Raw genomic sequence first — 26818 nt, 5'->3', positions numbered from 1 at the left:
CTCATCTGCTTCTAAAATTAAAGGTGGCTAAAAGTTACACAGTAGTCAAGTCTGAGTTCACATTTCATTGCCAGTTTCTGAATGATTTGAAGTTCTTAAAGAAAATTTTTTTAAAAAAAGTCGAACAGATTAAGCTTCATTGTCTGCCAAATTCACTGTAAACAAGATTTAACCTACAATATGGATCAAGCAACACTGCCCAACAAACAGGTCCAATATCTGAAATTTCACAGCTGACAAATCAAGTTTTATTACATCACTAAATAAACAAAAACAATGTTCTTTATTGCTACTAAGGCAACAATGCTAACATGAATTCTTAACAGTCAGTATAATGTTTCAGTTTGATAGCCATTGGCAATAAAATTGCCTGCTTATTAATCCTCTTGATTCGGGGAACACTATGGATTCAATTGCATCCTTTTTTAGTCAATAGTTATTTGACTAAAGGTTATTTAATTAAGCACCCAAATACTACAAACAATTTTCAATTAAAACCAACCAGAGAGTTTGACAACAAGCCTGGAATCCCTTTCATTAACCCAGTTCACTCTCAATTTACAGCACCTTCCCACAGAAATCTTATCCAGCAGTAGGTGAGTTAGCTACAAACTGATGTTTATTTAGTCCAGCATCTCTTTCAGAAACTATTAACTAGAGCTGTACTGGAATCAAAATTCACCTCTGATAGAGGATTCTGAATTTCTGAAAAACATCAGTTTCAAATCAGAACAAGACGGAAATGCAATATTTTTCATGGAACAGAAATGTTAGAAAAATTTGGTTTGGAAGAACCAAAACAGGTTTCCTCTTAAATTTCTGGACAGTTCCATGGCCACCTGAGGGGGCAGCCTGCTCCACTCATCTGCTGGGTAGGAAGCAGGGGAGCTCAACAGCCCACCAGGCAAATGGCCAGAAAGCCTTGGAGTTTATATAGCCCAGTAATCCCAGGGAGCTTGCCAGGTGGACAATTCCAGGAGCATGGGAATTGGGCAGCCCACCAGGCAGTCAACCCAGAGATATGGGGATACTGGCTGCCCACCAACTAGGCCACGTGGGAGACAGGCAGCGAGGCAGGCTGACAAGAAACCAGCCAGAAAGTTTAAACGGAGTCGACACGTTCCCGTGGAATGTTTCAATTCTGTTGAATAAGCATGTTCTGGTGGAAAACTGATCTGTCAGAAACTTTTTGACCAGCTCTTTTATTAACCTTGGGGTTAGAACAGGAGACTGGCACCTAGACAGCACCATGTTTTAATGTCAGAATTCCATATAACACTTTGAGAGGAAGAACTTGTTTCCATTTCAAGCTCTACTTCGGCATGTAACTTCACCTCCGTGTCTCAGTTCATATATCTGTAAAATGGATATAATTTATATGGAGAACTTGACAGACAATATTGTTTTGAGATCCTCAAAGTTCTATGATTTCAAAGTAGCATGCCCTTTTGTAAAACACGCAATGGTTTTTACAAACACAGACTGACACAGCAGCCCACACAATGCAACCAAGTTGCTTCGCAAGTTTCCTCAAACCATTTTTTTCCAACACATCTTACTCCTGATCCTGTTCTTTAAAACCTGGCCTTTCCAAAACAGGCCTACCAAGTCTGTTACCCTGTGGTGCAAACTGCTTCTGTGGAATAAACACGTGCCACATCATTAAAACTAACTTCATTTAATTTTTTTAAACCCAGGCATCAGAGATAAAGTAGAGGATTAAGAGAAATGTATCCAGTCCTATATTTTTATAATTAACAGTAAATGTATCTTTGACCCTCTCCCACAGCATAGACACTAGCTTACATTTGCACAAAATAAAGAGTACAACTAACCTCAGTAAATATTACCTCATCTTAAAATGTATCGTCTCACTTTGATTGCCAAGACTTAATCTGACTATTATAATTCAATAAAAGATTCAATAGGATATTTAATTTGTTCTGCTAAGCAATTACATCTCTTTCCAATGGTAAAGAATTCTGGCTATTCTTTGCAATTCAGCCATTAGATGTTGTAAGTAGGTAATTCAGTTAGGAAAAGATCAAACTGGTACAATGTTTTTTCCACTCGTTTGCCTTTACTCTTCAAAACCTTTCATTAGACTAATACAGCCTTCATGAGAGCAACAGGTGGTGAATTAGGGTTGCCAGGCATCCGGTTTTCGACCACAACACCCAGTCGGAAAGGGACCCTGGTGGTTCCAGTCAGCACCGCTGACCGGTCTGCTAAAAGCCTGGTCGGCGGCGAAGCAGGACTACAGCAGGCTCCCTGATTGCCCTGGCTCCACGCGGCTTCCAGAAGCAGCCGGCATGTCCCTGTGGCTCCTAGGCGCAGGGGCAGCCAGAGAGGCTCCACACGCTGCCCCCACCCTGTGCGCCAACTCCATAGCTCCCATTGGCCGGGAACTGCAGGCAATGTGAGATGCAGGGGCGGTGCCTGCAGGTGTGGGCAGCGCACAGAGTCTCCTGGCCCCTGTGCCTAGAAGCCAGAGTGGGGCCGGGGACATGCTGACACTTCCGGAAGCAGTGTAGAGCCAGGGCAGGCAGGAAGCCTGCTTTAGTCCCACTGCGCTGCCGACTGGGAGCCCGCACCCCGAACCCCCTGCACCCCAAATCCCTGCCCCAGCCCTGAGCCCCCTCCCACATCCAAACTCCCTCCCAGAGCCTGCACCCTCTTCTGCACACCAACCCCCTTCCCCAGCCCAGAGCCCCCTCCTGCATCCTGAACCCCTCATCTCTGGCCCCATCCCGGAGCCCACCTGGGAGCAAGGGCGGGGCCTTGGGGAAGGGGCAGGGTAAGCGTGTTTGGTTTTATGCAATTAGAAAGTTGGCAATCCTATGGTGAGAATACAACTGCTCAATTGAAAACTGATTTATGGAAAGAAGCCTATTTTTATTCTTAGATAAATTCACAAAATCTAGTACAATCTGCATTTGACCAGCAGTAGACAGAAATGCCAAGGGAGGAAAAAACTAATCAAACACGGCTTCTAACTTTTGCTATATAAAACTGCCTAAGTTCGACAGAATCATACATGAACAATTCCAAGTATCTGTTTCACAGCTTTTGAAATACAAACCTACTCTACGCAGGCTACCCTGTAAGTTACTATGGCCTAGTGAGCTTTCATTTTACAAGCATTAGGAAGCAAGAGCCCCCTGGCTGCCCATGCATCAAGGATAGGAAGTTTAACCACAGCAAAAATAGCTACTGTACTAACCCTCAAGGTGTGTTTATTTTTAAGGTTGGAAACAGTCAAAAAAGCTCAGTGTTTACTAAATGTCAGTTCTGAGTGACCTCTAAATAACCTACAGGCAAACACAGAATGAGGGCACTTTCTGAAGTTTTATGATGTAGATAATAGAAGATCTAAGGCTCAAAGCTAGGTCCAGTCTACAGGAGGAAAAAGCTACTTCTGACTGACAGACAGTTACCAAAAGCAAGTCACTCTTCCTCAGATGAATAAGCCCTTAATGTAAATCTAAGTTATCCTTAAACTGAAAGAGGGTTTTACAGCTTTTGCCCCCTAGACAGCTAGAGTCTGTTTCAAAATCATCATAATACATGTATATTAGAAGTAAAAGGAAACAAACTAGTTCTCATAGACGGGCTTATTTTGTACAGTGACGAGATCCCAAGACCCCAAACTAAAGCCATTCAAGCAAAAAGTCCCAATCAGAATGGAGCTTTTGAAGATCATATCCTATGTCATACAAAGATGATTAGGGGTCTGGAACACATGAGTTATGAGGAGAGGCTGAGGGAACTGGGATTGTTTAGTCTGCAGAAGAGAAGAATGAGGGGGGATTTGATAGCTGCTTTCAACTACCTGAGAGGTAGTTCCAGAGAGGATGGTTCTAGACTATTCTCAGTGGTGGAAGAGGACAGGACAAGGAGTAATGGTCTCAAGTTGCAGTGGGGGAGGTTTAGGTTGGATATTAGGAAAAACTTTTTCACTAGGAGGGTGGTGAAACACTGGAATGCGTTGCCTAGGGAGGTGGTGGAATCTCCTTCCTTAGAAGTTTTTAAGGTCAGGCTTGACAAAGCCCTGGCTGGGATGATTTAATTGGGTATGGGTCCTGCTTTTGAGTAGGGGGTTGGACTAGATGACCTCCTGAGGTCCGTTCCAACCCTGATATTCTATGATTCTATGATTCTAAGACATTAAGTTTTTCTCCTACTTTGCCAGCAATGTTATTCTACAACAAAAAAAGCTGAGCAAACTTCAAGAATTTACAGTAATTCAGAAGATTAAAACAGATAAATAATGGAACACTGACAGACTCATAGAATCAAAGGACTGGAAGGGACCTTGAGAGGTCATCTAATCCAGTCCTCCGCATTCATGCCAGAACTAAGTATTATCTAGACCATTCCTAACAGGAGTTTGTCTAACCTGCTCTTAAAAATCTCTAATGATGGAGATTCCACAACCTCCCTATGCAATTTATCCCAGTGCTAAACTACCCTCATAGTTAGGAAGTTTTTTCCTAATGTCCAATCTAAACCTCCCTTGTTGCAATTTAAGCCCATTGCTTCTTGTCCTATCCTCAGAGATTAAGAAAAAAAAAATTCCCCTCCTCGTGTCAAATATAAAGGGAAGGCTAGCCACCTTTAAATCCCTCCTAGCCAGAGGAAAAAACCCTTTCACCTGTAAAGGGTTAAGAAGCTAAAGATAACCTCCCTGGCACCTGACCAAAATGACCAATGAGGAGACAAGATACTTTCAAAGCTGGCCATGGGGGGCGGGGAGACGACAAAGGGTTCTCTCGGTCTCTGTGTTGCCTTTGCCGGGACCAGAACAGGAATGCAGGTCAGAACTCCTGTAAAGGGTTAATAAGCAATCTGGTTAGATGTGTGTTAGATTCTGTTTTGTTTAAATGGCTGATAAAATAAGTTGTGCTGAATGGAATGTATATTCCTGTTTTTGTAACTTAAGGTTTTGCCTAGAGGGATTCTCTATGTTTTGAATCTGATTACCCTGTAAGGTATTTACCATCCCGATTTTACACAGGTGATTCTTTTACTTTTTCTTCAATTAAAATTCTTCTTTTAAGAACCTGATTGCTTTTTCATTGTTCTTAAGATCCAAGAGTTTGGGTCTGTGTTCACCTATGTAAATTGGTGAGGATTTTTATCAAGCCTTCCCCAGGAAAGGGGGTGTAGGGTTTGGGAGGACTTTGGGGGCAAAGACGTATCCAAGTGGGCTCTTTCCCTGTTATATATTTGTTCGATGCTTGGTGGTGGCAGCAATAAAGTCCAAGGGAAAAAAGTAAAATAGTTTGTACCTTGGGGAAGTTTTAACCTAAGCTGGTAAAAAATAAGCTTAGGGGGTTTTTCATGCAGGTCCCCACATCTGTACCCTAGAATTCAGAGTGGGGAAGGAACCTTGACACCTTACCTTGTAACAACATTTCATGTACTTGAAAACTGTTATGTCCCCCCTCAATCTTCTCTTTTCCAGACTAAACAAACCCATTTTTTTCCAATCTTCCCTCATAGGTCATGTTTTCTAGACCTTTAATCATTTTTGTCCCTCTTTTCTGGACTTTTCTCCAATTTGTCCGCATCTTTCCTGAAACGTGGCGCCCAGAACTGGACACAATACTCCAGTTGAGGCCTAATCAGTGCAGAGTAGAGCGGAAGAGTTACTTTCCGTGTCTTGCTTACAACACTCCTGCTAACACATCCCAGAATGAAGTTCGGGTTTTTTTGCAAGTGTTACACTGGTGACTCATAGTTAGCTTGTGGTCCACTAAGACCCCAAGATCCCTTTCCGGAGTACTCCTTCCTAGGCAGTCATTTCCCATTTTATATGTGTGCAACTGATTGTTCCTTCTTAAGTGGAGTACTTTGCATTTGTCTTTATTGAATTTCATCCTATTTACTTCAGACCATTTCTCCAATTTGTCCAGATTATTTTAAAATTTCATCCTATCCTCCAAAGAACTGGCAACCCCTCCCAGCTTAGTATCGTCCACAAACTTTATAAGTATACTCTCTGTGCCATTATCTAAATCTTTGATGAAGATATTGAACGGAATCAGACCCAGAACTGATCCCTGCAGGACCCCACTCGTTATGTCCTTCCAGCATGACTGAACCACCGATGACTACTCTCTGGGAACAGTTTTCAAACCAGTTTTGTACCCACCTTATAGTAGCTCCATCTAGGTTGCATTTCCCTAGTTTGTTTCTGAGAAGGTCATGCGAGACAGTATCAAAAGCTTTACTAAAGTCAAGATATACCACATCTACTGCTTCCCTGCTATCCACAAGCCTTTATGCCCTGTCAAAGAAAGCTATCATCTTTAATGGGAGACATTTTTGAAAGAACTATTAGAATAAGCAGTTCTTCCCTCTACCATAGTACCCTTAGAGCCTCAGTTCACAGCTATACCTAGTAATGGCATTAAAAGTAGCAGTTTCACCATTCTCTGTTCCGCCAGAACGAGGATTTCATTGCTAAACACACACACAAAGAAGCCCTAAAGCATAGTTAGTCTGAGGCAAAGATTTAAATTTGATGCTCAGCACATTGGTTCAATTCCTAGTGCCAAAGGTCAAAACGAATGTCCCCAAAAACAGTAAAGGATCTTCAGCTCTCCCTTACATACATTGCATCTGAGCCAGCACACATTCCTTAAGCTTGATTTAAGGTTTTGAGTTTCCAAGCTTCTAATGTCTTTGCTATGTTTGACCATTTTGAATGTCTGGCTGACAGCTTGTGAAACCATAACTTGCATTTCTCCCCTTTTCGTAATGGTACATCCACGAGGAATTACTTTATTTTTAATAACTTTGCTAAGCAGAAGGTCAACAGGGTGATAGAAGTTTTGAAGCCAGTTTTGATCGGCATTCTATGCTCAGCATTATTAACACAAGAGAATTGGAGAAAATGAAGCCAGGAGTCAGAGCACAGTTCACCCAGACAGTGTAACAGACTATGAAAGCCATCAACCATCACTGAGGCTGTAATTGTGTCATGGGAAATTTTACTATGACTGCTATCATGTAGCCTAAAAGTGCAAGAGTCATGAAAATGGAAGGGAAGATTTTTGAAGGCACAAAAGGGAGTATGGCAACCTACTCAAAATGACTTTCAATGGAATTTGGGTACCTAGCTTTGCCCCTTCTGCCATACAAAAATTCAAGATCATAAACAAGTACCCAAAATGACCTTTATTTTTTCATTTTTTAATGTATGTGTTTTAATAAATGAATAATTTGGGGATTTAGACTGGTCATACTAGACCCCACCTTTGTAAACCCAACCAGCTCTCATTTACTTATTTTTAAGTCATTTGGGGAGGGATTATAAGAACACTTAAAAGAATTACTGTTAAGCAAGCCCACTGGGCTGGTCCTTTCTAATGCCACCAGCTTAAGTTCCCACTGCCTATTAATTTACCATGTGACAACAGCAATTAAACCCCAATTTTGCAAATAGATCTCTATGGGGAAACCCCTGGCTATGGCACTGAGCCTCAGTGAAGTCAATGTAGAGCCACTTACAGGATCAGGGCTTGAATGGTTTTCAATGTCAAGTAAAATTTAGAGATTGAATAGAAAAGATAACTAAAGACATCTTCACTGATCTCACAGGTCACGCTGACTAAGCATGTTGGTACAGATGGAAGTGCGTCCTGCAGGCCACCTTAATTAACATTTTCCATTATAAGACCCTATTTTTAGTTGCTTTGCCAAACACACTGTTCAGGCTGAAATTTTCCATGTCAGCTAAAACAAAACCTGAGACAGACACCCATTTCCAAAAATAGTATCAGAGGAAAAATTATTTTGCCAACATTAAGAAAATTCTTACAACTGTTGCACTGAGAAGCTCTATGCTTTGGAGCAGAAACTTGAAATTTGGCAGGTGGTTGCCAGCTATTAGGAATAAGGCTCAAAAATTAAGCTAAAATGCATAATACTTTGAAACTAAAACTTGTTCCAATTTAAAATAATTTCAAACGCCATGTAAACTGCAATATTTTCCTAATGATCATTTATGCTTAAGAGGTGACTGCTCAGTCATTAGAAATGATAGATTTGTTACTTAACAGCCACAGAAGCAACAGCAAAACTTCTGAAGGAAACTCACTGTTGCTTCATTCCCATGACAAACAGTGATGGCTTCTTTGCATATGGTCTAAATACTGAGACACATAAACCAAGGGGGAGTTGTTGGTTTGTTTGTCGTGTGGACAAGGCCAAAACAAAATGGCCAAGAGGATGTATGGATCTGGCATTTTTAAGCTAGTATTAATACTTATCTAAATGTGCACCAGTAAATGGTGAAATTTTGTCCTGTGCCTCTAAGAGTTTGTCCAGGAAGAGACTTAATGCATGGCAAGCCAGTGTGTGAATGCACAGCGCTCTAGCCTGCCGCACACTAAGTTGACGCATGGACTCTGCTACCATGCGCTAAGTTCCGTATCATGCAGTGATATAATGCTATTTGAAACATTGGACCTGTGGGAGAAGAGGCTGTGCAGGCACAGCTACAGAAATGTGGACCTCTGTGAGCAGACTGCATGGGGATGCAGGAGATGGGGCATGACAGGGATCGGCAGCAGTGGTGTGTGAAAGCAAAGGAACTGCAACAAGCACACCAGAATGCGAGGCAGGTACACAGTCAAATAGGGGCTGAACCGCAGACCTGCCACTTTTACAAAGTGCTGCACGCCCTACTTGGCAGAGATCCCACCGCCACCATGCAGACCACCCTGGAGCCCAAGACAGACACTTGCCATGTGCAAGACAGGTAGACAACTGGTGAGCCAGACATTTATATATTCTTATTGCTTTTAAAGGTATTTTTCTTTTAAACACTTTGGCTCTAAATAAATTAGTTTGCTTTAAGAAAGCTGTCTGGTTACTGTTAACCACGCCCAGATAGCACAGAACTGCAAGTACTGAACATAACTTGGACCTGCTGACACAATCATAGTTAGTACCTAGAGGCTGCAGTCCAACGCCTGTTCTGAAAGGAGGAGAATCACATGGCTCCACTTAGAAAGAAGGTGGCAGCTCAAGGCTTTAGACATGGAAGGGGTGCTCTCACAGTCCAGGAGGGCTCAGCAGTGCAGTTAGTCTGGTAACCGTGACAGATGCCACTATGACTATGCCGTGAAGGTGTTGAGATAATGAAATGTGAAGCAGCTGATATCTAACTCCAGCTGATATTTGAAAGAGGTATGCCTTCCATCTTCAGTGAGACTACAGAAATTATAAATTCCCCTGAACTGACACACACTCACTCCCCTCCCCTACCCATATGCACTCCTACATACTTTAACTCTCTTATGTATTATTACATTTGCAATGATTATCTCTAGAAGCAAGTAAGCAGCAGCAGCAGCAGCAAGCAAGATAGCTAAGAAGAATCAAAAGCCACAACCCATCATCCCAAGCAGCACCAACCTTCCAGTTTTGCACTGCTTTTGCAACACAGCATCACAGAGACTTCACCATCCATGGTGAGTGGTGCTCGCAAAAGCACTGCCAAGGGATTCGGATTTACATTTTTCTTCTAATAATTTTACCATGATATGGACTAGCTATTCTAGTTAAAAGACACCAACAGCTTCTCCTCAAACACCAAACTGTTTAGACCATTTACTCCTGGAGAGGAGACATAAGCTAACCTTGATAAACAGAGAGAAACAGTAAGATTTAACGTGAATTTAAGATTGAATATTCATTAATGTGCCAGTCTCAAGACTAATCCTTGAGTAGCCTCTTTTTTTTTTTTTTTAATTAAATATAACTGAAGTAAGTGTTTCTTCGGTTTTATAGTTAAAATCACTTACCTCTGCCCATTTATAAACTGTTTAGGTTATCCATGATAAACCAGACAGGAGTCACCAACCCCTAAATAAAATTCCTTAGTCCATTTATAAACTGTTTCAGTTATCTCTCTTACATTAAGACAGGACTCACTACCCATTTGGGGTTTAATATACTTTGGTCTCAACTTGCCTTGAGAAGAGTTGCCATACCCAGTAGACCCACTCTTACAGTCTAATCTGTCAAAAGCTCTCCACAAAGATACACAGAAGGGATTGTAGTGGAAGTAACCATTGTTTAATGCTTGCTTGTTTTTGTTTCTCTGGACTGTATACTTAGTAATTTTTGTTATTTAAAATTATTTGGCACTCAACAATTTAACACCACTTTCTGCCCCACAAATCATTGCTTCCATTTGTTTCTGCTGTTGCCATATGTTAACGAGGAGGGAAGTAAGTGATGGACTTAAAACAAAGCAGAATTAATGGAACATCTCAATGCCAAAAGGAAAAGATAAAGTGATGGAAAGGCACTGGATCACAGTTACATGAAGCAGTACAATGTGCTCTTTTACACAATCAGCCTGAACTCAATTAACAGTCCAGAAGCTTAATTTATAGTGACTGAGGCACTATATAGATGAACAAAAAAAAACCATGTTCTTCACTCTTCTTTCAATGAATTAGATGAGGGAAAGAAGTGGTGGAATTGGTTGTAAAGGCATAAAAAGTGATGTGACGAGAAAGATATTTGAAGATAAATTGAGTAGAAGTGAATTACTGGTATGCACAGGGTTTCCAACAACATTTAAGATTTACAACTAGTGAAAAAAAATTTTCATCATGGATACAATATTCTCCAAAATAAGTCACTGGCATTTATCAAGCAAGAAAAAGATTAGATCCTCAGCAAACCCCATTTTCACCCATCCTTGCCAACAATGATTTTAATTAATCTTTGAAACACAATGCACTTAGATACTTACACAAGATAAAATTAGTACTCTGGAGGATACAAGATTAAAACAGACATTATCTTCAGTAAAATAACTAAATGGGATCACAAGCAATTATAACTCTGTCAGATTTAAGTGGGTAATTTTGACAATTGATTTAAACTATGCAAGAGGCTTGTTTGGATTTTTTTTTTTAAACTAAACTGAGATGGTATTTTTCAGTGATTCCTAAAATATTAAGAGGCTGTGATTAGTTAAGGGTGTTCTAAACATAACGGGGGCAGGATGGTAGGGAAATAGCTCAGTGGTTTGAGCACTGGCCTGCTAAACCCAGGGTTGTGAGTTCAATCCTTGACGGGGCCATTTAGGGACCTGAGGAAAAAATTGGGGATTGGTCCTGTTTTGAACAGGGGGTTGGACTAGATGACCTTCTGAGGTCCCTTCCAACCCTGATATTCTATGATTCTATACCCCCTATAAAAGCAAGTACAGAATAGTTGAGACATCTAACAGTACATACACACTACCCTTCCACCAACTGACACAGACTTCACTAATGTCAAATCCACTACATAGCCCAACACATCACACTACTGACTCTGCTCCTGTGAGGATCCCAGACTTTTAGTACCCAAGTCCCCATATTCCCGTTTCCCTCATCCCACAGAGGCAGATTTAAGATTGCAATGTGTGGTATATGCTGATTGTGCTACTGAAGACTTTCTCTGAGTAGTAAAGAGAAGCAGTAAATGGTACCTACAATACGTCTTAATTGTTCATTTCCTTGCTTTTGTGGTTTATGTTACGTATGTTATATAGAGACCAACCTTAACTGATACACAATATGATGGTTTTGTATACCAATTTCCAAGTTTATCTTTTAGTTTTATCATGTTATCTACCAATGAAAACTCTTGACGTGTTCAGTCCCATCACTTCACAGAATCACTTCACCACCCAACAGAACTGCAGCATGTAAGTTAACTGGAGAGGAATGGCAGTCATTGGCTGAATTATCTCTGATGTCATAACACTACTACTTAATGAGGTAAGCTTCTGCACTGGCCCTGACAAAGTTATAAATCACACTGTTCATTATTAAGCAAAAAGTTCTGCTGGCTATTTTTTTTCCCCAAAAAACATGCCAATTCCCAGCCTTTCCACTGAATTCTAGTTATAGGGAAAGTTTGAAGAATTAGTAAGAAGTGTTAGTTTGAAGGGCCCAAAAAACCCATGAGGCTCAAAAGAGTAATTTCTTAAAATTAAAATCGAGCCCTTTAAGAAAATTTTAACTCAAACTAATTCGTACAATTACTTAAAAATATTAAGAAAATTAATAGTCGCTTATCGATTACATGCTATAAATTTGAGGAAGATTCTTCCTGCAACACAGAAGGTTCAGTCCCTGCTTTAAGTAAAAAAACTGAACCCAACCTTAACTATGGAGCTCATTACCAGTACATCCATAATTAAAAAATGGTCAGGCAAATGCTTCAGCCTTTTGGACATACTGACAGCATACACACAGTATTCATGCAAAGTTAACAAAAAAAACCCAGACCCTACCTCAGGCTTCATCACACTTCCTGCTGTCTGATATAATGCAGCTGCGGGGAAAGCTCACAGTGTAAACCGAAGGCACTGAGGTATAGAAGCTTGTAAAACATGGCTGCAGAAAACAGAAGCTAGATATTTTTTTTTTTTTTAAAAGCCTTTACAGGCATAGTTTACACAATGTGTTGGATCCAAGACAGCAGCCCAGGTGGCTGAAGATCACTTCCCTACGACTGATTCCTATCTTTTAAGGAGACAAAGTAAGGGAGTAAAGAAAAATCCTTACAGGGCACCAAAATCCTTACACCTGACTGGTAACTGCTCCTGCCCTGCATATAACTTTCTGAAAATATTGTAGCCCTGTTTAAACCCTCTGGAAGTGTGGCATTTGTAACAGAAATAGAGACTAAATTACAGCAGCAACAATGCAGAAAGCAGACAGTACCATCTCAGCAAAGCCACCCCAAACTTGAATGTGTTAACTTGTAAATGAACCAAGAACACCACCTTGAAACTTTTTCAGGCAAGTAAAGGTCAATGGGAGTCTATATTCAAGATAGACTGCAAATGATTCTGAGGCATCCAGAGGACAACTTGGCATGGAGAAAGTGCAAAAAGTGTCAAGAAAAGCACCTATATAAAAGAAAGATGTCCCAAAACCAAGCAAAGCTCTGGCAAAAGATTAACGTTTAAAATGTTAATAGGATAGTTCTCTTTTTTCTATAGAGGTTTCTGTTTGAGTGAAAAGAAACTTCCTCTCTAATTCTTTGCAGAAAACAAATAAAACAAAATTGTGTGTATATATTAAGAGTTGCTCATTGTCATAAATTCTAATAAGTAATTCAAATTAAGTCTATTTAATGCAAAGAAAAAGTGACTTTACTGTAGGTATTTTAAAAGAAATCTCAAAGTTTGTTTAATCTTAAAAAAAAATGTTTTGCTCTGCTCCTCAGAAATATCAGGAATGTTAGCTCTGGTCTTCCCATTTTTTGTTTCAAAGAATTGAATAACTCCTTGTACAAACAGCTGTTTCAGCCCTTAATTGAAAAGGGAGTGGTGTTGATTTTTAAGTAGTGGTTTTCTTACCTTGAATGTTCGGTCCCACAAGGGGAGTGTGAATTGCAAGGAAGAAAGGGGTGAGTAGGGATACACATAAACTGCCTTCATTGTGGTGGAATGAATCATGTGTAGGTGTGAATCATGAGTAGTGTCCAGGTTTCAGAGTAGCAGCCGTGTTAGTCTGTATCCGCAAAAAGAAAAGGAGGACTTGTGGCACCTTAGAGACTAACAAATATATTTGAGCGTAAGCTTTCGTGAGCTACTGAGCTGTAGCTCACGAAAGCTTACACTCAAATAAATTTGTTAGTCTCTAAGGTGCCACAAGTCCTCCTTTTCTTTTTGAGTAGTGTCCAGACCACTACATGCCCATGTAAGAAACAGCTTCTTCTCCAAGCTTTTATGTTAAATAAATGTTAACAAAAACCAGTGAGTTTAGAGAGTCTTAAATTTATTTCATCCTCAATCAGGTTTCACTTTTATTGGTATACACATTGCCATAATCCTACCAGGTGTCATGAGTTGTCTACAGATTCTTCCAGAGTAGACAAGATTTAAATTTTTAATATAAAAATCATAAGCAGAAAAAAAAATGAAAAAGAATGCCAGTCATCTTTATTCATCATAAGGCAACAAACATTTATGTCCCTTAGCAGGTCACTTTTGAACTATAACTAATCATCAGCCATAGGAGTCATTACTGGACTGGCAGGAGCAGCTTTGTAGTTAGTCACCTAGCATATGAATTCAGCATGTCCATATTGCAATTTGTTGATTTGAAAACCTTTCACTTTTTTTTTTTTTTTTTTTTTTTAATACAACAACTCCATGAGCTTCACCTGCCGAAAGCTTCAGAGGCCTGAAATCCATGCTTGTTAATATTGTAGACTGAGCAAAATCTACATTCACAATAGGAAAAGTTGAACTGATGTTCATGTCAGGGTTTCCCTAACCATCCCACCTACGTTAGAACAAAATCTTTTCAAATGGAAAATGCCATTATGTAAGTCATATCTTACAAGTCCCATCTGTTTGAAAAGGGTACCCTAACAGGGTTTCCTGTTATTGTTTAAAGGTTTCCCCATAAGACAAATGTAGCTACTGTTGCCTCACACCTACACTCTATGAACCACTGCCATAAAGACAGTTTAAGAAAATAATTGGGGTTTCCGATAACCTATTTTTCATATTGTTATTGAGACTAATTTTTGTGATCTGAGTTCTCAGAATAATTACTGACATGAAAAGGATTTATAAGAAGTGCCAATAGCGATCTGCATGGTCTCGTCGGTTTTGTATGTCGGTGGAAAGTACACACAACCAAGTGTAGAGAGTCAGAACCGAAAACTTAACGCAATAACTGGTTTCCAAAATGAGGTATTTTTGCAAAAACAGTACTCTGAATTCCTTCCAGCCCAATATTCTTTAAGTTTAATGTGGATTTGTGGTTGGCTGTCTAGTTCTCTGCTTTCACAAACAAGAACATCCTTCACCTCTCTGAATTTATGTTAATATGACATGACTGCCTGAAAAGATTTGGAAAATGTTATAATTCTAGTTATTTATTATAATTCAGTTGACATGGGCCTACTCCTTCCCATACTACTTGCAAAAACACAAAGTGAAAAAATACGAACCCTAATACATAGCCATACGAAAAATTATTTTCAGTTTATAAAACTGATATTGAGAGACTGCTGATGATCCTTATTTGCACTCCTGACACTTTTTAAAAAGGCATTCCTAGTTACTTAATAGATGTACATGAAGAAAACCTCTGCATTCTGCCTTCAATTTCTAATTGGCAGTTTTTACAGGATGTAAAATTTTGGTTACTACTGATAAACTCTTCATTAGAATCAGTAACCTGAAAGTGAAAGGCATCTACCTAACTGTAGAGCAGTCTCCAGAGTCATCCAGTTCCTAGCCATACATATATAATTATGTATTTGGAACATCCACCTAAGCTTCGCTTACAAGCAAATTCACAGAGTTTGAGGTCAGAAAGGACATCTGATCATCTGATTTAATCTTCTGTATATAACACAAGCCATTATATTTTATCTACATACCCCTATATTGAGTCCAAGAATTTGTGTTTGACTGAAGCATAATGTGTTTGGCTAAAGAATATATTCCAGAAAAGAAATCCAGTCATGATCTGGAGACAATGAGAGATAGAAACTAGGCACAGTTTTTTAACTGCAAGTTTGATTAACCCCTGCAACAAATTACCAAAGGAAGTGGTGGATTTTCTAACTTGATTTTGTCAGGCTTCACCTTCCAGCCTCTGGTTCTTGTTATCCTGTTCTGTGCTAAATCAAAGAGCCCATTAATATCCCAGTATTGCCCCCCGTCAAGGTATTCATACACTAAGCAAGTCACCTCTTAATATTCTTTCTGATCACTGTGAAGGATTTTCTCCCGCCCCCTAATCTCTTTTCATTGCTCTTTTCTGCTCCCTCTCCAATTTTTCAACATCCTTTTTTAAATGTTGACATCAGAACTGAACACCATATTCTAGGATCAGTCTCACCAATGCTGTATACAAATACAAAATGACCTCCTTACTCCTACTCACTACTCCCCTGTTTAAACATCCAAGGATCACATTAGCTTTTTTTGCCACATTATCACATTGGGAGTTCAAGCTCAGTTATCTATTTACTATGACCCCTAAATCCTTCTCACAGTTATTGCTTGTGATACAGAGGCCCATTGATGCCAACTGGCAAAGGGTTCACAATTCTTTAACAGGTTTCAGAGTAGCAGCCGTGTTAGTCTGTATTCGCAAAAAGAAAAGGAGTACTTGTGGCACCTTAGAGACTAACAAATTTATCTGAGCATAAGCTTTCGTGAACTACAGCTCACTTCATCGAATGCAACAGTAACTCCTGACAAGCCTCACAAACTCACTACATTCAACACATTGCTTTCACAGTATTTCTCCAAAGAGGGTCAAGTGAAGTCTCTAATACAAAGATCTCTTATGTCAGTGATCCTCATAATTGTTGTGAGATGTATGTACTGATGATATTTAAGGAGTTGTGTATATACTATATACTGTGTATCTGCTATACATATATAATATGTTTTAAAGTCTGAATCAAAGCAGGGTTGTCAAGAAGGTTTTGACCAGACAAAGAATGTATATTCACCTGTCTGCCTTGGTTCACAAGAAAAGTGGCACTGTAAGCTAACACAGTGGAAGGCCATTTGCACACAGCGTCACCATAAGGATGTGAAGGCAACATGGAGCCAGTATACCATGGGAAATCGTGACTCTGGGGACCAAACTATGAACACTGGGGATATAAGAAGTAGGCAAAACAACCTCTCTTTATCCTTCATTGAAGAAGCAAAAAAGGAGAACCCCTTTTGCCTTAGTGAAAGGGGGATCCCACACATGTCGGTGGAAGATTGTTTTAGGTGAGAAACTACTGTAGATGAGGGTTTAGCCTATTAAAGTAACTTTGGATTTTAAGAAGAGTGTTATACTTTTGTTTTATGTGTTTCTTTTTTTAGCCTTATTCACTATCCCTATTACCTTAGCCTTGGATTTAAAAAAAAAAACCTCATGACTTTTCGCTATAAACATAATCTCAGTGCTGTGATGTTATATTGGAGCTGATCCTCAGTTAAAGCAAATAAGCTGGTGTGTGCACTGGTCCTTTGGGGACAGCTTACCTGGTAATTTCTGAGTGTCCAGTGACAGGGGCTGGACACTGCAGGGAAATGATTTTAGGGGCTCTGGGGTTGGGAGGCATTTGTTGTTAACCTGCAAAGCAAAGTAAGGGCTAGCAAAGACCCGAGGAGATTGGCTGAGTGGCTAACAGACTGCTGGTATCAGGGAGTTGGCACCCAGTTAAACACAGGCAAATCTTCCTCTCGCTGAAGGCAGGGGTAACTCTCAGTCCTGGGCACCCTGAGAAAGTGTCACACTGCTGTCCAGGATACAAGTTTCCCATTCTATAGGCATGGCCTGAATTCCTTGATCCTGGACATCAAACTCTGTATTTGGCTGTATTAAAAGGCATTTTGTTTGAATGGGCTCAGGTTATTAGGCAAACCATCTTGCTCCGTACGACCGCCTTGTCCTCATTGTTATTTACTATTCCGCCAAACTGCAAATTTTCTCAGCAGTGATTTTATATTTCCTTCAAGTTTATTGATGAAAATACTGAAGAGCATTAGGCCTAGTACTGATCTCTGTGGAACCCCTCTGAAAATACCCCCATTCAATGATTCCCCAGTGACAATTACTTTGAGAACGGTCACTCAGGTCTCAATCCATTTAACATGTTCTCTATTAATATTGTACAATGCTAATTTTTTTTAATCAGAATGGTATGCAGAACTAAGGCAACACCTTGCAAAAGTGTAACTATTACACTTATGCACCCACCTTCATCAACCACACTTATAATGTCAAATAATGAAATCAGGTTTGTTCGAAGGACCTATTTCCCATAAAATAATGTCAACTGGCATTAATTATACTGATAGCCTTTAATTCTTTAACAAGTGAATCCCATATCAAAACCCGGTCACTTTTGGTAAGCTGTTATAAAAAGCTTTCCAGACCTATCATTTCATATTAAGCAACTCAGCAGTAACCAGAACCATCTCTGAAAAGCACCATCTAGACTATCAAAATTTTTTATTTGGCTATACAGTTCTATTTTTCAAAAGCAAATGTTACTTAAGAAAATTGGCTGAAGAATTAAAAATGAAGTCACCTAGAAATTAACCTGCATCCTACTCCACTTTGTGTCCTTGTCAGAAAATAATCCATTACCCACAACAGCCCTAAAGGGGTCACCCAAATCACTGTCAGAGCTCCAAGTACTTTTCCACATACACATTTCATCTTATATCCTAAATACCATAGGGCAGCTATTGTCTCAAAGCAGTTTGCCACTGGGCCATCTCAAGAATGGTATTTTTAATATGATAATTCATTAAAGGGCAATATTTTACATGTCCTCCTGTGTAGGGTCTTGAGTACAATAAGACACCAGTTACTTCAACTTCTCCATGAAACACATTAATGACATAACTTTTTCCTAATTCAGCTGCAACTGCATTATCTAACTTTAGAGTATTTGTCATCTAAAATGCACAGAGTAAACACTGACGTGAACTATAAAGCACTTGGCCAAGCTGGGAAATTCCATTTGTTTAATTTAGCGAGGGACAGTCCAGGCAGAATGCATTTTATTTACAAAAACTTGGCTTCTCAGCAAATAGTTACATCTGCTTGTATGTTCAGAGACAAACAGGATCATAGGTGCTGGAACTAGGGGTGCTGCCATACCCCCTGAATTGAAGTAGTAATAACAATCCAAATACATGGTTTCCACCTTCAGCATCCCCCCAATAAAAATTGTTCCAGCACCACAGAACAAGATTGTAAAATTCAAGTTTAACAGAAGTTTTTTCTCAGATAGGATTTTTGCTTGAACAGTAGAATGTACAGCAAGCATATCAAAACCAAAAGACTGAGCTAGTTAGAGGCCTGAACATTTATACTTCACATTTAAGCAAAACCAATAATGCTTTTTTAAGAAACCTAACTAGATGGTCAGCGATTTTTGTCCAAGTACAGGTAAAACTCTCAAATTAAAACAGAGGAAGCTCAGCCAGCATTGTCACAGTCTAGAACAGGGATTGGCAACTTTTAGCACATGGCCCGCCATGGTAAACCCCCTGGAGGGCTGGGCCGGTTTGTTTACCTGTTGTGTCCACAGATTCAGCCGATCGCAGCTCCCACTGGCTGCGGGGTTCGCCGCTTCAGGCCAATGGGGGCTGTGGGAAGTGGCGGCCAGCACATCCCTCAATCCGCGCCACTTAGGGATCATTTTCAGTTGCTTATAACTTCAGAGAAAGGAAGGAATCATTTAATCAAAGATTGTATTAATAATAATTTATACAGTGAAGGGGGCCAATTTAAGGTTGCACAGGCAACCTTAATTTTGTTATTTCCTAACTTTTGAGTGTTTCTTTGCAAAACTGATGTTCTTTTAATGTAGTCTGTGCATGTAATTACATATACATGTGTGTATTTAGGTAGCAGAAGACATTTTATTTGCTTCATTTCCACATGTGGCTCATCAAGCAGGGACTACAGAAGTGACTTCCTCAGTTAGTAACAGACTCCCCATCAAAAAGTAAGGGAGTAAAATAATTCCTAACTCTGAACCTATTCCTTAAATCAACCTCTGCACCAGACGACTGGCGGATAGCTAATGCAACAATTTATTAAAAAGGCTCCAGAAGTGATCCTGGCAATTTCAGGTTGGTAAGCCTAACTTCAGTACCAGACAAATTGGTAAAGAATCAGACACACAGATGAACACGATACATTGGGGAAGAGTCAGCATGACTTTTGTAAAAGGAAATCATGCCTTACCAATCTATTAGAATTCTTTGAGGGTGTCAACAAAGATGTGGACAAGTGTGGTCCAGTGGATACAGTTTACTTGTACTTTCAGAAAACCTTTGACAAGATCCCCCCACCAAAGGCTCATGCAAAGTAAGCAGTCGCTGCATAAGAGGTACGGTCCTCTCTTGGATCAGTAACAGGTTAAAAGATAGGAAACAAAGGGGAGGAATAAATAGTCAGTTTTCACAGTGGAAAGTGGTAGGGTCACCCAAGGAGCAGGACAGGGAACAGTGCTGTTCAACATGTTCATAAATGATCTGGAAAAAGAGTAAACGGTGAAGTGGCAAAGTTTGCAGATGATACAAAATTACTTAAGACAATCAAATCCAAAGCTGACTGTGAAGACTTAAAAAGAGATCTCACAATACTGAGTGACTGGGCAACAAAATGACAGATGAAATTCAAACTTGATAAATGTAAAGTAATGCACATGGGAAAACATAATCCCAATTATACGTTCAAAATGATGAGTCTAAATTAACTATTACCACTCAAGAAAGATCTAGGAGTCATTGCAGACAGTTCTTTAAAAAACAGCTGCTCAACGCGCAGCAGCAGTCAAAAATGCAAACAGAATGTTAGGAACTATTAAGACAGGGATAGCTAATAAGACGGAAAATATAATGCCACTATATAAATCTATGGTACGCTCACATCTCGAATACTGTGTGCAGTTCTGGTCACCACATCTCAAAAAAGATATATTAGAATCAGAAAAAGTACAGAGAATGGCAACAAAAATGATTGGGGTATGGAACAGCTTCTATATGAGGTGAGATTAGTAAGACTGTGACTGTTCATCTGGTCCATCTACACAGCAAGGTCAACATTAAGGCAGATTATGTTGACCTAATTATGTCAGTGTCTACACTATAGCCTTCCACCCGCCAATGTAAGTGCCCTACTACACCAACATAACCACCTCCACGAGAGGTGTAAGGCTTACGTCGGTGTAGTTAGGGCAATGCAGTGTCTGTGTAGACACTGCATCTCTTACATCAACTGTTGGCTGTCTTGTCAATTTCACAGGAGTGTCAGTGCAGCCACCACCAAGGGCTCGTGGCTGCACTCTGGGGCCACCAAAAATGTTGTTGTGAGAACTCCAGTTCTAGATGCTTTGAGTGTTTTAAGGAGTTTGACCAGGAGGGATTGGTGCAGGAGCAGTGGATTTATGGCTCTCATCATTTGGTTTAGGGGGGTTTCTGCAGTATATGCTGGGGAATGAACTGAGTAAGCTAGTATTTTGTGAAACCTCTACAAAACACAGCCAGACTGGACAATGTTCTTTTTGCCATGAAACAGGAATTAAATTAGGGCACCTTTCAATCTGACAAGAGCCAGCTTCTAGACACAAAACAGTCAGATGGAGTTTGGGGGAGTGTAAGAGAGAGATCCAACACACAGGAAACGTGTTGAAATTCCAACGGGTAGCATGAAATTAGTATCAACTGAAAACAAAATTCTCATTGAATCAGTAACTATACACTGCACTGAATTCCCTCACATTCTACATTTGCTCAACACAAGAGACTGCAAATATCAGTGGGTAATGGCTGACTTAAATGGGGGTAAAGCCCACTCAATTCCCCATGAGGGTAACAGGTGGAGGTGTCTCACTGGGACTACTTGCTCTGTGGAATCTTGACAGCAGATTTCATCCTCTAGCAACTGTCCAATCTGCACCAACAGGTTGACTGTAAGCAGGGAGGGAGTAAAGAAGAGGGCATACCCCTCCTACAGAGGATAGAGAGTAGTATCCAATCACGGTAAGTGGAAGGAGAGCAGCCACACTGTATTCCACAAAGGACCTACCCTTGCAATATTAAGGTCACAGCAGGCAGGCAAAGCTAGCTGTTTGTCACTAAGGACACCTCAGCTTAATGCACTTAATTGAATAGAAGCAAAGAGGGAGTGAGTCAAGGGGTAAATTCCAAAGAAATTTCACCTGTGAGAAGTAAATCAATGAGCAATTTCATAAACATTTCCAGGCTCAAACTTCCCGCTAGGGTGTCTGCCCCAGCAGCAGAGGACAAGGAACACAGATCTTCCTGATCCAAGATGAGAAATGTAAAGGCCTCTCCTAGTTTCACATTTTGAGGCTCTGGAGATTTGACCATAGCTGATATTGTGCCTAGAACAGAAAATGCACTATATGCAGTATCATGAACTCCTAGTGTTCAAACACAGTGAGAGTCTGATTCCCAAGGGTCATGAGACTGGTTTACAACGAATAGATTAAAAATTTAAATTAAATTGTTGTTCTTCTACCCTCCAACATTTCAGGACATCAATCAGGAGACCACAGGTTTCTGACTACAGAGAGTGCCCAAGAGGGTTCCTGGACTGAGTGAGGACAGGTCTACACTACAAATTTACAGCAGCACAGCTGCACCAATGCAGGTGTGCCACTGTAGCGCTTCTGATGAAGACACTCTAAGCCCGTTGGCTTAATAACGCCACCTCCATGAGACGTAGTAGCTATGCTGATGGAAGACTTTCTTCTACCAACATAGTGCTGTCTACAATAGCGTCTAGGTCAGTATAACTATGTCGCTCCAGGCTGTGGATTATTCACATCCCTGAGCAATATGGTTATACTGAAGGAATTTGGTAGTGTAGACTAGGGCTTAGTTCCCAGGTGGCTGGGGAATGAAAAGTTTAAGAGTTCCAACAAAGTGGAACATCGTCATAGGATGAGGAGCTGAGGACTGGTGAATCATCACCATTCTACACTGTCCTTGGCCATTGACATGCTGGTCCCCCAATGGTCCCTTCCTCCCCGCTGTCCACACAGAGCTCCTTGGTTTTCTGACACTCAGTGCTCGATAAAGAGAGAAAAAATACTGATTCAGACAGGATGAAATACAATTAATTCCTCAAGTCTTGTGCTGAAGCTGTATTACAGCCAAGAAAACCTTCCTATCAGCCTCCCTGATGCTGCCAAATCCTGCCTCAAGGAGCTATCCAGGACAGTAAATCATTTCATCAACCTTGAGTATCTACCTACAATCTGCAGATCCAAGCATCAAGTACTGCAAAGAGCTATCATCCTCCTTCACTGAAAAGATCACACACACTCGGGAAGCCTTCTCAAACAGCATCGATCCGCTCCGTCTGCACCCACCAAACAACAGCTTATCTGCAGTCCCTGAGTTCAATACATTCACTCATCAAGAGGTTCTGGACACCCTAAAGGAATCCTGACCCAAAAGCTGTGAATCCTATCTCAGCCCTTCCTGGCTCGTAAAAGAACCATGAACAACTGATGCCCTCCTTTCCAAAATAACCAACGCTTCATACAGATATAGAATCTTCCCTTCCTCCTTCCAACATGCAACAGGCTGCCCTACTCACCCTGGAGACTTCAGTCCTAGCCAACTATTGTCCAGGTGTCAAATCGGTCATTCCTGAGCAAGCTCACAGAGAATCTAGCCAAAAGCCAACTAACTACAGGCCAATGTAACTGAAGCCAAAATTGGTCAATTCAGTCTAATTTAGCAGTTCTCTTGGATTCCTCACTAATGCTGAATTCTCATATAGCAATAGCTGTTAATAATGCTTTCTATCCCTCCAGTTGGGAAGGAACTCTGTCCAATCCTGGCAGATGAAGACGTGGACTCAGTTATTCATGACTCTGTCACCCCTCAGCTCGACTACAGTAGTGCAACATACCGGGGCATGAAACCTGAAGCACTTAGGAAAGTCCAGCTAGTACAAAACACTGAAGAATGTCTCCTTAGCAAGAGGCGCTACGGATAGTACATCACGCCTTTCCTCTGCTCTCTATATTGGCTTTCCATAGAATTTAGGATTTAGTTCAAGGTCTCAGTCCTTATATTCAAAGTGCTCTCTGGCCTGGGCCCAAAGATATCTAAAATGCCATTTAAAGCTCCAGAATGAAGACCGTGGTCAACAACTTCACACTCTGACACAATGGAACTCTCAACAATAAGAATAAAGCTCGTCTGTGCAGGAGTCAGGACTTTCTCCAGGGCTGGTCTCAGACTGTGGAATGAACTCCCCCAGGAACTAAGGATTATCACAAACTTTACCACTTTCTGCTTCAAATGCAAGGTGCACTTCTTTGACCCTGCCTTCTCCAATATAAACACATAGCAACAGGTATATTTAACCAACACAAAAACAAATCTAAAACCTACCACAAGATGACATTCCACATGCTTCTCCCTCTGGGGAGAAGAGGAGAGAGCAAACACCACGTGACAGAGGAGTAGTTACATTGCTCAATGCACTACCAGAAGGTATTCAGATGTGCGCAGTATGAACACCTATATAAAACAGAATAGGATCCAAGTAGCTACTATCTTCATCTTCTGGCAACAAATATATTCGCTGAACCACTTCAAGACCAGGCACATGCTCTAGGATTTTTTGGGGGACTGCAGAAGGGTTGGTATACTCTTGATAATTCTTGTTCCTTCTGATACAGATTATGGCCTCTAACCAAATTAGATAATTTAGAGCCTGAAGAAACACTTTTCTCTTTTGTTGATTCTATTGGAGGTTTGATAAAATTATCCCAGGGCGAAGGAAGGAGAAGAACTGTACTAAATAAACTTAAAAAAGTATTGACAATACCCAATTCGTCCTTTGTTATTTTGGCCCATGCTGTTGATGTTTTCGGAGTTTCACTCTGGAGAAGTGAGGGAGATTAGAATTGTCTGAAGGACTCTTTCCTGGGCTGCCTCCCCTACGAGGATATGGAAGACTCTCCTGGTTGATGAAAGGGCTGATTCTGAAATTGAAATCCAACTTCTCTGTGCTTAACAAAAAACTTGTTATGGAGAATGAGGCTCTATGGTGTCTAGAGCTAAAAGACTTGATCTCTTATGCTGTGTTGATGGAAGAAGTGCTTCAGTGGAAGTGACCTGTGGACGAAACATAGGAACTTGACTAGTGGATCAGACCAGTGGTCCATTTACTCCTCTAGTCAGACAGTGGCCAATACCAGATGCTTCAGAGGAAGGTACATGAAACCCTGAAATAGGCAGTTATGGGATAACCTTCCCCCAGAAAAGTTTCCTCCCAGCCTCCATTAGATAGAGGTCATCTTAAGCCCTGAAGCAAAATTACAGGAATGTCATTTTATAAATAGACCCAGTACCTAGAAAAGCAGAAATAAAAGGTATGGCAAATAATTACTGAAAGACTTGAAATATGAACAAAATACTAAAAGCAGATAAACAACCACATAAAAGCATTTTAAAGGTCAGATAGATACCTACAAATTAAATAAGTGATAAAAAACCTAACGTATCTTTGGTACTGAAGCTACTGGTGAGCTTTACTATTTTCGTGATTTCCGGTGAAACAGAGATGTGCTAAAACTCCTGAGGGACTCATTTGTTTATTTACTACAACACTGATATTCAGGTCATCCATAACACTTATCTAATCCCGTCATTCTCATATTTTCCTTTAAAGCAGTATTCACTCTGTCACTGAACAATCTGGATTCACAAAAAAGGACTGCCATCATCAGTATCAGATAACTCACTCACCCAGTGACAAAACCACAAAGTCTTCCTAGTGAAGGTGAAGGATCTGATAGTACTTTCTGATTTTTTTTAAAAAAAGAATACTTAAGGGTCATTAGAGGACATAGTTACTTAAGAGCCCAAAGCTCCACAGTCATCTTTTAATGCTTGATAGTCAGTTTAACTAAGCCCAAAGAGTCGGTGGCTTACAATGTTAATGTGCCAGAGAGAAGACTATCGGTAATGTGACAGAAGACTAGCAATGATTTTTACTTTCTGGAATCTACCATGAAAGGCACAGAGAGTAGGGATAACAAGAACTAGCTTCTTAATTTTGCTCAGTTTCATTTAGTTTTAAGGGCCTCACCCACTTGTTTAAGTAAAAATTGCCATTCCTCTGGACTATCTTACTGAATGCTGTGGTGGGTCTAGCTCTTGGGTCCTCCAGATTGGCTCTAGGACAAAAGGTGACAAAAGAGACCTGCAAACCAGGGGATGAAGTGAGAAATAAAAGCTTTGATCTCTCGTGGGGGATTTATGCTTATGCTTCTTATGATTTATGCTTATGCTTCCTTATGCTTCTTATAAGACAGAACTAGCAAGGGCAGGCACATAGGAATTGTCCTTTCAAGACAGCAAGGCCTTGTTGGGACTACTGACTGGCTTAAGTCCCAAGTGTTAAGATTTAACCACCGATAGTGCTGAAAAGTTCCTTTCCTGTGGGAGCCACAGCAGGATAGGGGTGTGGAGCCATATTAGCAGACACTGCTGGTGTGACCTTTCAAGAGCTGTTGGAAGCTACAATCTCAAGCAGCAAAACCACAGTTTGTACAGAGTAGTAGATAGACCACGCCTGCAGTGACTCTTTGCTAACTGGTCATTCGTGGCCTTCTGTAGCTTTTGCTGCTACCACTGGGAAAAGAAAAAAAAAGGAAGCCAAATGGAGAAATCCAGAAGGGGGACGGTGTTCTGCTTTATGGGCAAACAAAGAACCTGTGTTCCTTTAGTCTGTCTCATCAGTACCACTATCCTACCTATTCTTCAGATTGGTGTGGCCAGGACATGGAATAACTCCCCAAAGTGGCTGCACAGTCATTTTCCCCACAGAATCTAGTGAAGTGTAAGAATCAAAGTTATCAGGAAACAATGGTATTTTATGCAGTATTACAGAAAAATTAAACAAAAATTAAGTTGCAATAAACCACAAAGTAAAATTAACATATCTCTGTTTAAACTATTTTCCTGATTTAAAGTTATCACCAATACCTTCAGTACTAAATAGATGTTATATGCTTTATTACTCATTTACTTGTAGATATGTACCTGACCTTTAAAATGGTTTTATGTAGTTGCTTATCTGCCTTTATTTTTTTCCTCATATTTTAAGTCTTTCAGTAATTATTTGCTATACCTTTTATTTGTAATGTGTCTATTTATAAAATTACATTACTGTAATTTTATATACAAAGGCCCACATCATTACTCTCCTACAGTAACAAAGTAGATACATAATGC

The 26818-nt window shown here is 40.3% G+C and overlaps 1 protein-coding gene across 6 annotated transcripts in view; it reads right to left on the bottom strand.

The window, feature by feature from the left end:
* The window catches only part of LCLAT1 (lysocardiolipin acyltransferase 1), a 210108-nt gene that overhangs the window by 131302 nt on the left and 51988 nt on the right, over window positions 1-26818 (bottom strand). Inside the window, exon 1 of one of the 6 annotated variants that reach the window (XM_077813652.1) lies at window positions 24405-24422. The exons of the other annotated variants lie outside the window; for them this stretch is intronic. The gene's annotated coding sequence lies outside the window, so the exon portion shown is untranslated. Of the gene's footprint in view, window positions 1-24404; window positions 24423-26818 lie in introns of those variants that run through there. 6 annotated transcript variants of the gene reach the window in all.

The sequence above is a fragment of the Eretmochelys imbricata genome, chromosome 3 (genome assembly GCF_965152235.1).
Source record: "Eretmochelys imbricata isolate rEreImb1 chromosome 3, rEreImb1.hap1, whole genome shotgun sequence".
NCBI classification, from domain to species: domain Eukaryota; kingdom Metazoa; phylum Chordata; order Testudines; family Cheloniidae; genus Eretmochelys; species Eretmochelys imbricata.
The sequence above is the reverse complement of the archived record's forward strand: the minus strand, read 5'-3'. Positions and strand labels throughout refer to the sequence as shown.